General features: G+C 49.3%; 1 protein-coding gene across 7 annotated transcripts in view; it reads left to right on the forward strand.

The window, feature by feature from the left end:
- Positions 1 to 11,853, forward strand: part of BAHCC1 (BAH domain and coiled-coil containing 1) — an 89,169-nt gene that overhangs the window by 18,359 nt on the left and 58,957 nt on the right. The gene's annotated exons all lie outside the window — the stretch shown is intronic.

Raw genomic sequence — 11,853 nt, forward strand, 5'->3', positions numbered from 1 at the left:
TTGCAGTTTTTTTAAACTCAGCAGCAAGAGTTATTATTGCTAGCTTGATGAACTGTGAATACTAATAAAATTATATCTGCTTTAATGGGATTACAATTAGTGCGTGGATTAAAAAGGACGGCATGAGATGGACTAGAATGGAGAATTGTCATCTGGGAGCGCAGTCAAAAGAAGACTGTAAATTTCCTAAAAAGAAAAAAATGACACACAAAAATTGCATAATTACTAATGGGCTTTTAGCATGATGAGATGAAAAAAAGTGCCAATAACAAACGCAATGATCTAGACATACTTATTCTTAAATGTGCTGTATTTTAAATAATTACATCATATGTTTGCAGAATTTTCCCTGGATGAAATGTGTATTTCCTCTTACTGTTTCTTCCCTTCCCCTTTGTTTTTTTCAAAATTGCAATATGCTGATTGCAGCTCAGCCTTTCAGAAACAGATGCTCCCAAATGACACCAGGGTTTATTTTAAAATATAAAGCTGGACAAACAGGGCAAATTGTCAGATTTGTGTTTAAACCTTGTTTCTTCTGTGCTCCTTGGTTAGTGCCCCTAGTTCAGACAGTGCCCCATCCCGCTTCAGAGAAGGTTTGATCCAAAGCCCCATGTAGTCTTCACTGGTTCAAGCACATAGTCCCTCATGTAGCTCAGAGAAACCCTCTTTCTAAAGCCCTCAGCGTTGTGTTTAAGTCTCATTGGGGAATTCGGGGGAGATGAGAAAATTTGCAGGTAAGCAAATTGGTGATTCCTGTAGAATAAATTATTGATGGTATCTTGACACTGAGTATTTAATTATAATACAGGGAACGACCTCACAAGGACCAGAGGCCGTTGAGTAGGAATATACCGACTAGACTGGATGGAGCTTTGCCAGTTTTTTTTTTAATCTGAAAAAGGTTATTAATGTCTCTTAACCCCCTGCTCTCAGCTTTTAAACATACACACATGGGATGTCTTAGGAACGACGACGAGCAAAACCTGTCCTGACGGAATTGTTTTAACTCCTTCAATTTTCAGGTTGAGATTTGGATAAAAATTGAAATGTACGGCTTGGAAGGCCCCCAAATGAGACAGATCCATTGGGGGTATATTGGTTCTAATAAGGAAAGTGCTGCTCAGAATGAACTTTGTTTTTATGTCCAGTCATTCTTCTAGTCAGGCAAAATTCCAGAAGGCATACACAGTTGATGGAGCATTTATTGTAACACTCCTGTTGCTGTGGAATTCTCTCCCCGCGGAAAGCTTTCCTCTCTCCCCTCAAACTGTCCTTTTTTTTTTTTTTTTTTAAGTCAGCTGCAAAGACCTTGATTTTGGAGTTAGCTTTTAATGTTTCACAAATTGTTTTTCTTAAAACGGAGTGCTGAGAGTTTTATAATCCTGCTGTAGAAATTTTATGGTAAAGTGCTGTTATAGTAACCTTGTCACAAAAGGTGCAATTAAAATGTTTTGTAGCGTTATTTTTAGTGCAGTGGTAGATTTTTTTTGTCTCTAATGCAGATGGTCCAAAGTCAAAGCTGTGAAAGTTGAGAGAGAGAGAGAGAGAGAGAGAGGAGCAGGGTTATTTAGCAGTCCTGCTGCCTCGAGCTGCTGAAATTTCAACATTGCTGTAGACTCTTATTTAGTAAGAGAGACATTCTTATCTTTTAGGGAAACCTCCAAATATAAACATTGTCTCTCTCTCCCCTGCCACCCCTCCAAGGTAGCTGCATGTTTCAGCATTTCGGCTTGAATGGGGCTGACAATAAGAAATAATCTGTGAACTGCTGCAGCTAGGAACACAAATATAATCATCATACTAATTAATAAAGATTAATAGTAATCAGGAATGGCAGCCATCTCTAGCAGGGACCATAAAGGACTGCAAGCCGAGAATTTCTGGTGGAGTACTTCCATCTTTTACTCCACCACCGTCCAAGCCCTGAAACTTGCAAGGAATAATAGATCTTCATATAGATTTAGCTATCATTAAATCCAGTAATTTCCTGGTGAGAAAAACCCTGTAAAGGGGTTTCCCCCCACTGCCTTTAGTGTTCTTCTTTTTTAAAAAAGAAAATACATTTTAGTAAATACCTCATTAACTGCATGACACCAGTGAGTGTTTTTGCAACACAGTTACCAGCATTAAATAGGTGCTAAAAGAGTTACTGTTCAAAGACATGTTCTAAAGACTCTAACCATCTTTACTTATAAATGACAAGTAGCATGAGACATCAAAGGCAATGCACAGCTAACAGCTAGGAACTGCCAGGGCTGATCTTTTGCACAAGAACTGTAAGATATACATTGTTATGCAAGGCAGCTGCGGTTAACACACACACTGGGAAATTAAAGCTCAATTTTGGAATGTGCATTTTTCCACTGGGAATTGCTACACCATCATGTCTAATTATTCCTATAAGAAGTGGAATTTTTCTATAGGACTATCCACGCTGGGTGATGCTAATTTAGTGGCAGGCAGAGCCTTGGTGCAAATAGCGCATCCTAAGAAATTGACTCCAGCAATTCTTAGAAACCTGCCCAGCCTTGTAGGAGAGGCTGTGTGACATATGGAAGTCCAAATGCAAAGAAGTCTGTTAAAATAACATGTATGAGTCTAAAAATACCCCTCCAGAAACTCACTTAAAAAAAAAAGCCAAACCCAACAACAGAAAGATCTAAAAATATTCCGGGCTTTGGCAAGGCCCATGAAGTTAAATAAATTATACAAGAGCCATTCATGGGAGAGTCTCCACTTTCTCTTACGGGAACATTGTTCAAGCTAATAAAAATTATAATTTACTAGCCACCGAGCTTTTCATGAGTCTAAATTTAATTGGTTGGGCTTCTGGAGTCCATCATTTCCTGCTGGATTAGTAGATTTGTATTGGAGTCTGTGACACGGCAGAGAATGAAAAAAGGCAGAATCATGAAATGCCATATTTCTGGGCACAGGCAGGACAAGGAGACTTGCCCTGCAAACAGTTCCCTTTTGCCAGCCCGTGCGGTGGTGGAGTTTTGGGAAGGGGGTGCTAGGAAATGAGGAGGCGATTTGGATGCTCCGGGCCTTTGGAACGCGACACGGTCATTTCAATTTGATAAATGATTGGACACCTTTGAGAGTATGTTTGAACAAACGAGATGCAGTCCAGCAGGCGGCTAGGATGTATGCTGTCAACTTACCTGTGTCATTAGTGCAGCCTGCGAGCATTAATAATGGGACGACAGAGCGCCTCTGAATACCCTGCACTCCTCTGCTCGGTACCCACAAAAGAGCCCTCTCGCCTCCCTTCAAATGGGAGACGTCTGAGAGCAAAGTTAGAATCCTGCCCCCCCACCCCCCGCTTCAGGACACACTCCTCTTGTAGCTGCTGCCAGCAGCGAGCCTTCACGATAGAAACGTATTAAGGGTAATGGAGCCCCCAAATGTGTGCTCGGGAAAGCTGGGTGTAACCCCTCCAGCTAGCCATGGTTGGGTCTCTAAATTGGAGGGGGGAGAAGTAGCCCAGTTGGTTGCAAGGAAGAGACATTAGAACTCCGTACGTTTACTTATTTAGCTGTTAACCCAGTTTCATTCTTTTCTCGCTGCTGCTCCATGGCCTGGCGCCGAGTGCTTTGGAAACATGGCTAACGGTAATGAATGATGATTAATAATTACTCTCCCTGATAAATAACCAGACAAAATAGTGGGTTGGCTGCGGTAAACTGAAAAGGTGGAAAGACAGGTGCAGAACGTTAATTGCAGGATAGGGCCGGATCCCCAACTCGTGCAAATCAGCGTAACTCCCCTGAAGTCAGGAAGCTGCCCGGACTTACACACGTTGAGGAGAGGACCCAATGTCTCGCCCACATCTGTCTTTTGCTTTGCTTTGGTACCGGCTGCCTCTTGGTCAGGGTTATCCACAGTGCAATTAACAGGGCATGTGTGGCCCTGAAATGAGGCCCTAGGGTTGTCTGTCTGTAACATGGCTCCCTCCCCTGCTGCCCCTTCAAGCGTGGGACTACACGTCCCAGAATACTTTGCAGATGGCTCCAAGGTTGTGGGTAACTTGGAGGATGCGCAGAATATAAGATAAAAAGGTTTCATTTTATTTTATTAAACCCATCATTCAAAGCTGGGAGTTAGAACAGCCAAATGCTTCGGTTTGCATCTGGTTTTGGCGCAAAGATCATGCAAATGAATATGTCAGAGAATGTTCTGCAGCTCTGGCGTACAGGACTGGGAATCGTGACCCCATGGCTCCATTTCCAGCTTCCTCACTTCCTTGCTCTCTGAGTCTTTTTCTGTGCCTCAGTTTCTTCATCTGTACAATATGGAGACCACTTACCCACCTTTGTAAAGGGCGCTGAAATTCTCTAATGCAAGTTACTAAACAAGAGCAAAGTGTGATTTATGCATGATGGGCGCAGCACTGTGTTCTGGGAAGTTGCCCGTGTGACTTCTGATACGTCAGAGTTTGGATGCTTGACATTTCTTATTTCTGATGCAATTACAGAGAGAAACAAACAGAACAGAATAGATTTTGTCCTTTGGAACCTATAGGGGCATATTTTAATTTTCCTGCCTAACTCCCATTAAAGTCACTGACAATCCCGCATGGAATATACCCTGTAATATAGAACAGATTTTCTATAAAAGTCAGTTTGTTCCACAATTAAAATTCTGTGAAGGAACTGAAAGATTATCGCTGGATCAATATGAAAAGCCTGCCAGACCCCATCACTGTCTGGGAAAGAGACCGGAGAGAGTCCTGCTAGTAGCAAATCAGCCTCATCAAAGTTTTCCTGGTGTAAATCTGCAAACTTACTCCAACTTCACACTGGTCTGGCAGAGGGTGGAGGTTGGCCTGGGACCTTGAATCTCACGTGGTGCTCAGACACCATGGTGGAAATGCCCATAAATAAATGAAATAAGGGAAAGAAGAAGTGGAAAACTTCGACAAAGAGGTTCTGTGAACTCGATACTTTACACGGAGTCTAAATTTTTGCCCTTGTGACATTTTTATAGGCTAATATATAGGTTAGCTCATGTAGTGCTATTTGTCACTGCAGAAAAGCTTTCTATTTGTTGTAATATATAATAATACTGTACCCTGAGAGCAGCAGCCTGGAAGGGATTTTACATAAGGCAGGAGCAGGAGTTTTGCTGAGGCCAAACATTGCTGAGTAGCTGAGGGAGCCCCGGAGCACTGCTGTGACGTGATCCTGGTGATTTCTGGTTTTCAATCAGGCCCCATCGTGTGTCAGTTACGAGCCCTCAGGGCCCAAGTTGCCAGCATCTCCTGCTCCAGTTCTCACTGCAGCTGTCTCGGTGGATTAAATTCCAGACTGGGATCGGTCCGAACACTTAATTTTTATATTCCGGCATTCCCGAGAAAGGGATGGGTCAGAAACAGGTGGGGCCGTGTTTTCTTTTTTAAACGGGCTGGAGATTGTTTCTCTAATTTCCTAAGACCTTGGAAGCAGCCTAATCCCCGTCATCGGAGGCTGGTGAATTGGGTACAGGAGCCCTTGATCGCACGCACACACACATACATGTGCAGCTGTGTGTCTCTTCAGCAGCAATTCACCAAGCAGGAGAGAAGCAACAAAGCCAGTGCTGGGTGGGAGCGAGAATGAAGAATGGAACTTGAGGCAAACCGCCTCACAACTGTCTTTTAGTTACTTTAAGATTAAATCTGACTCGTTTAAAGTGGATAGGTGGGTGGGGGACTGTGTGTACATCCAGCCCCAGTCACACCGGCTGGGCGCGGTGGAAGACGACAGCCTTCCATCTTTTACAGGCACAGCCTGAGCTAGCATGAAGATCCAGGGCTGCAGGGACCAGTTAGCTATCCATCATTCCAAAAGGAGCTTTTCCTTCCTCTCCGCCTGTGTGTTACTGTGGCTTGCCGGCCCAGCCTCTGCATTGCATTTTAAGAAGTAGGTGTCAGAGTTAAAACAGATTTTGAGATTAACTTGTCTGCTCCTTATTAGGGACCCTCCTGCAGAAGATTACTGAGGAGGGGAGGCGGGAGGTAAATTCACATGTGTCAGGGAGAAAAAAAGCAGAATACGAAGAAACCAAAATCTTGTGGAATTACGCTGGAGTGGTTTCATCTGTTCATTAGTTATTATTTGGATCTGGGCAGGGACACTGGTGGGTGCACGTCTGTGGGGAGCCAGAGAGGCCGGGGCAAGATGAACGGCACCTTTTATGATCTCACCTGCGGACACTAAGTGTTTCTAATAAATACTGTTACGATTGCCCCCAAAATATGGAAATGAATGCTTGACCCCGGGGTGCCAGAGCGGCCACGCTATAACATGAAATTGGATTCCTGTTTCAGGGACGTGAATCTCTTTGATGTACTGAGGGATTTTTTTTTTTTCGGTATAAATTTGTTATTCATCATGGTGAAAGAGATATAAATATTCCAGCTGCCGGTGATGTCAGAGGGAGATCCTGTGAGTGATTGTGTGTGTCTAGGCATGAGAGAAAGAGAGAGAGAGATCCTGTGGGGAAGGGGGACGTGTATATTAGGGGAAGAAAAATGTACTGTGCAAGTCACTGATCTCTGTTCCCAGGGACCCCATGGTGCTGAGCCCCCAAGATCTGAACAAATGTCCTCTTCACCTGACCAACCCAGTATCCCAGGGGTGCATGTAGGGGAAGGGGAATCTGTAGCTGTTAGCACCGGAGTTTAAACAGGCAGCTTCAGAATGGAACATAGGGAGGAGGCAGGGCCGGGCTGGGCAAAGGAACTTGTGTTAAATGCACTTCCTGTAAATGCTGATAGGTTGTTTTGGAAAGACCCGTGGAGCGCACAGGGCAGAATGTGTGAATACTCCATTCTCCAAGAATGGGACTATTGGGCTGGTTTCTTTTTCATCCACTCGGTAAAATACAGTAAAACAGATGGGCCCAGAGTTGCAAACTCTCAGCTTCCTTCTGCCCTGGCTGTACTGTACACCCAGGTCAGGATGTGGGAATCCCTCTGGACTGGAGAAGAGCCGATCCCAGGGGATCAAACCCCCATTTCCCCTTCCTTCCCTTCTGGGGCCTCAGACTGATTCTCCCCGCCACAGCTTATCGAACCGAAGGTGGTATCCTCATGTCTCTCCCCACCCCCGCTCTCCACTGCCTGGGGGCTTGACCCACTTCTAGCCCTCCCAGGCCCTTTTCGTCCCCCAGGCTGGGACTGGAGGCAGGATGGCCACACAAACAGCCCTGGGGAGACATCCGGCCCATGGGTCAGACCAAAGCAGCTTGGCCCAAGTTTTGGGGACGCATCTGAGCTCCTGGCTGGTCTCTCCTCACCCCCGGATTTCTTAACCTGCCTCAGTGCCCAGAGGTGGGGGGGCTGGGCCTTGTGTTAATCCAGCTGCTGGTTGTGGGACGCGTGTGTTGAACCGTTTCTCCCAGGCCGTGTCCCTGCCCAGTTCAGGGGCTGCGGGGCTGGAGAAATGCAGGGGGGTGGGGGTGACCCTGGGGGAGGCCGAGGAGCCCACCTGAGGTGCAGCGACCGCTTGCGAGCTATCAGTAGTTGCGAGGGAGAAGCAGCTGTTGGAGTCCAGGCAGGACCCGTTGCTCACGGGCCTCAGAGAAACCACTGTCCCCATGCTGCAGTGTGGTGGGCTTGCTGCATGCTCTCTGCATGCGGGTGAGTTGCAGCCCTTGGGCTGGGGCTGGTCTGGGCGTACCCACACTGGTGAGCTCGCCCCCCTGGCAGGGAGTCGGGGCTCAGCACTCTGGCTGAGGCAGGACCACAGCTGTGTAAAAGAACAAATCTCCGGGGGCAGCCATGAGGGAAACACCTTGGGGAGCTGGCTCGATAAACAAAGACTCTTTCCACAGACCAGGCCAACGCCCCACCTGCAAAGAGCTGAGGCCTCTGCTGTGGAGAGCCGGCAGCTCCAGGGGCAGGCCCAGTTAGCGGGAGGTGCAGTGCAGCCAGGAGTCCCGTGTTCTTATTCCCAGCTGTGCCAGGGCTACAGATATAAGGTACCATGCGCACCTCTTCCAGCATCCTCTGAGATGGACAGACAGATGTCAGCAGGCATCAGACCACGCCCCATGTGAGCTGAGCTGCACCATTACCAGAGCCCCCTTTTGGAAGCCACCAGACTTAGCGAAATCTCAGCATGTATGTGTAGCACGGATCAAAGCCCAGCTCTGTTTTATTTATTTGTAGGGTAACTCAGAAATTCAGGAATATGTCATCAAATAGCAGGGTGAAGAAGCTCTCCTCTTGAAGCTGGAGTGGGATTCACTGAATAAAACCAATATTTATGTTAGCGGGGCTTAGAGCTGGCCTACCTATCAATTTTGCTTTATTGCTTACACTCTGTTTTGGTAATTTTTTTGTTGTTGCTTTGCTCGGGGCCTGAGAGAAAGGGGCTGCTCGGCCTTCTCGCCCTTTGTGGGCATTTTATGTATTTGAAACACTTTCTGAGAACTTAATGTAGCAATTCCAGGGCTGATTCTCAGCCCTACAGACTGCAGCTCGTCGGCAAAGGCCCTTTGGATTTACCCGGGGTGGCAGTGCTCAGCCTTGGTCAGAGCCTCCTGCTTGTGTTCCAGAAACGCAGGGAGCAAAGCAGGCTGTCAGGAAGGATTTCCCGGCCCCGGTTTGGATGCAAGAAGCTCCAGGTGTGATTGTCCCCACCCGGCCCCTCTGTGCCCGCTGACCTTCGCACCTGGCCAAAGTGGGCATGACACCGCTCAGCTCAGAGCCGCAGCGTTTGACACCCCTTGCGTGCGGGGCGAATGGTGACATGAGGGGTCAGGCGGGAGAAGCAGGGCCCGGAGCCTAAGCAGTGGTGGGAGAATCGCACCCAGGGGCAGGTGCGCAGGGAGCTCCAGGTGGGCTGGGGCTGGATTCAGTTCCCAGGGTTTATTGGCTGCAGTGACTGGGTTCAAGTAGCACCTTGCTGTGTGAGTAGCCCGGGGGCTGGTAGAGGCACCATCCAAGAGATCCCGTAGCTGACCTGGTTCACAAAGCTGCCCTGATTCCAGCTGGCCCGGGGCGCTGTCTGTCCCCACAGGGAGCAAGTGCCCAGTCGTCTTGCACTCCCTTGCAGCCAGGGAAGAGCTGTGCATCCCCCCCACTTCCTGAGTGCACCTGCCCCTGGGGGGCAGCCACTGTCCGTCCAGAACAGCTGCTTCCTGACCCTGTTATGGGGATATCCGAGCACCTTACTGTCTTGATAGATTCCTCCTCCCCATGCAGCAAGGCCAGAGAATTTAGAGATTAAGGTCCCATTGGCACTCTGGCAGAGCAGGGATTTGAACCAGAGTCTGCCAAGTCGCAGGCTAATGGGATCACCAGTGCTGCGATTACGACCATAGGAGGGGAGAGGGGTGTGACCAGTGGGTCATTTCTCAGTCTAGACCCACATCCCCAGCAGCTTGTGTCTTGTTGCGTCCCACGGGCACCTTTCTGCTGGCTCTGGAGTGCATTCAGAGTGGTACCAGTCTGATGATGGGGGAGCTGAGCTTGGCAGGGGGAGTTCTGGAGGTGTTTGCTCTGGAGGCTGTGTTTGTCTGGCTTTTTAAGCACTGGGACGTGAAGTGGTGCTGATCAGAACCGCTCCTCCATTCTCTCTCTCTCAGTCAAAAGGCGACAGATTGCAAGTGGCACTTATAACGTAGAAACTAGCTTGTGATTACCCATTGGATAACATTTTAATTGTACGCCTGGCACTCTGTCAAGCTGCATTTCAATATTACAGCATTTATTTAGTGCCATAACAATATGGATTAATCTTAAATTATAACACTGAGGAAATTGTATTACACTTATTTTCTATTTGCCAAATATTTAAAGGGGCAGCATCAGGTTAAAAATCTCGTTATCTGAAGGGAAAAACAAAGGAAATTCATGTGTGGGGTCTGGGATAACACTTTAGATTGGTACAAGGGAAGGACGTGAAAAGACTGTCATTATTTACCCTGTTTGTTGGTTCTCTTTGCATTTCCAGCCTTTGGTGGGGAGTTATCCGGCTCTTGCTTCCTAACTAGGGTCAGTTTTCGGTCTCGTGCCTGGGCGCTGGTGAAAGGGGCAGGTAGCAGTTACTGCGAAGGGCTTGGGGTTTAACTTGAGATGCAAACTGGGTTTCATTGTTACGAAGAAAAATAATCAGGTGGTCGCTGATTTCTCTTGGCGCCAGGTTTTTTCTTTCTTTATTTGTTTTTGTGTGTTTGTTTGGCCGAATCTTTTCAGATGAACCCTGGGTGTCTGATGAAAACGGCTGGGGCTGGGGCCGAGTGCAGCTTGAGCTGTCCTGGGAGCAGCTTTGAGTGACAAGTCTGGTATTTCTCCGTCCGAAGATTCGGTTCTTAGAGCAGGCAGGGGATGGAGGGAGTCCTCTTCCCCCTCCTCGGTGCTCATGGTTCACGCTCACATCAGTGTGAACATGGCTACGCCCTAGGGCAAGTGCCCAAGGAGAGATATGCCCTTGGGGGGGGGGGCCAAGAACAGCCTTGCTTTATTTCTCCCCTGACTTTCATGGAGCAATGGACACATGAACAGCAGAGAGGAGAGAAGGGGGTGTGTCTGCGTGTGTGTCTGCATGTGTGTGTTCACATGTGTGCGCGCACGCAGAACTGCATTCCTTATCTCCTTTTCTATGTATCTTTCCTTTCCTGGAGTTTCTTTTAGAAAGCCAGGTTTAGCATTTGCGGAGACACCCTGTCCCATGTGAACAAACCTCCCACCAGCTGACCCCACGGAACAGGACTGAAAATCCTTCCCGTCCTCTGCAAAACTCCTGTAAAGTAGGGAGAATGCTGCATTTCCAGGTCCTAGGTTACTGGGTTTTGAGAGGAGCACAGCGTTGTCTGCCCTCGGGGCTTTACAAAGATCCAGCGCTCTGAGTGCAAGGCACAGGGGAGCCCGGGGAGCGAGCTCAGGCCCCCCAGCCTGTGGATGTGTTCTGCAGCCACCCGGCTGGCCCCACCCCACAGCTGTTGGATGGCCTCTGTGTCAAATGAGCTGCTGGCTTCAGCCCTTTCCCCAGGGGCAGGTGCCCAGCTCACAGAAACACCAGGAGCAGAGGTGCTAATTGGTCCCTGTGCTGCCGAGGCCAGGGGCTGCAGGGGGAGGAGGGGTTTCTGTAGGCCAGGGCTGTGCCGTGCAGGTCGTGGTGGCGCCGTGCATGGGGGGAACAGAGACTTGCTTTGCCTCTGCCTGTGGATAAATAAAGCACCGGATTCCCCAGGGCTGCCCCCCGGGAATCTCTCCAGTGTGGACAGGACCAGGGGAGAAGTAGCCAGGATGCTAGAGCCTGGATGGCTCCGATGGGCAGGGAAAGGGGGTCCCTTCCCGAGTTCCCCCTCCAGGTGCCACGTGTATCGCTGGAACCAGCGTGCGAGGTGCTCCTGGCCCCGGCACTGGGGCATCCTGCAGGCAGAGCTCTGGCCGTGACTTTCCCAGAGCCACAGAGGGTTCTGTGGGCAGCGTCGGCCCCCGTCTGCTGGTGGTAACTGAGCAGGTGGCTCGCTCTGGCACCAGCCCCCGTGCTCTGGCCCAGCTACACGGGGTCACTGGAGAGCACCACGAGGTCCGTCGCCCTGTGCCGTGGCTGACGGGTGGCATGTTCTGCCCTCCCTGCCTCCTGGGCGTGCCCGGCCCACTCTGGCTGCAGCGGGTTGCGGTGCACGGTGGGGTCGGGGCTGTCGGAGGCAAGGTGGGGAGAGCAGCGCCATCCGCCTGGAGCCCACGACTTGGCCTCAACGCCAATTCACGAGCTGTAGTGACGCTCCTCTGCTTCCAGCACAGTCCAGCGCCTCTGGGCAGCTGTTCCCTCCTGGGCCCCTAGAACCTGAGAGGAACCTGCTCTCGTGGCCGTGGCCGTCCGCAGCCCCCAGCTGGCTGTCAGGCTGGGG

The sequence above is a fragment of the Caretta caretta genome, chromosome 14, assembly GCF_965140235.1.
Source record: "Caretta caretta isolate rCarCar2 chromosome 14, rCarCar1.hap1, whole genome shotgun sequence".
In the NCBI taxonomy this organism is placed as follows: domain Eukaryota; kingdom Metazoa; phylum Chordata; order Testudines; family Cheloniidae; genus Caretta; species Caretta caretta.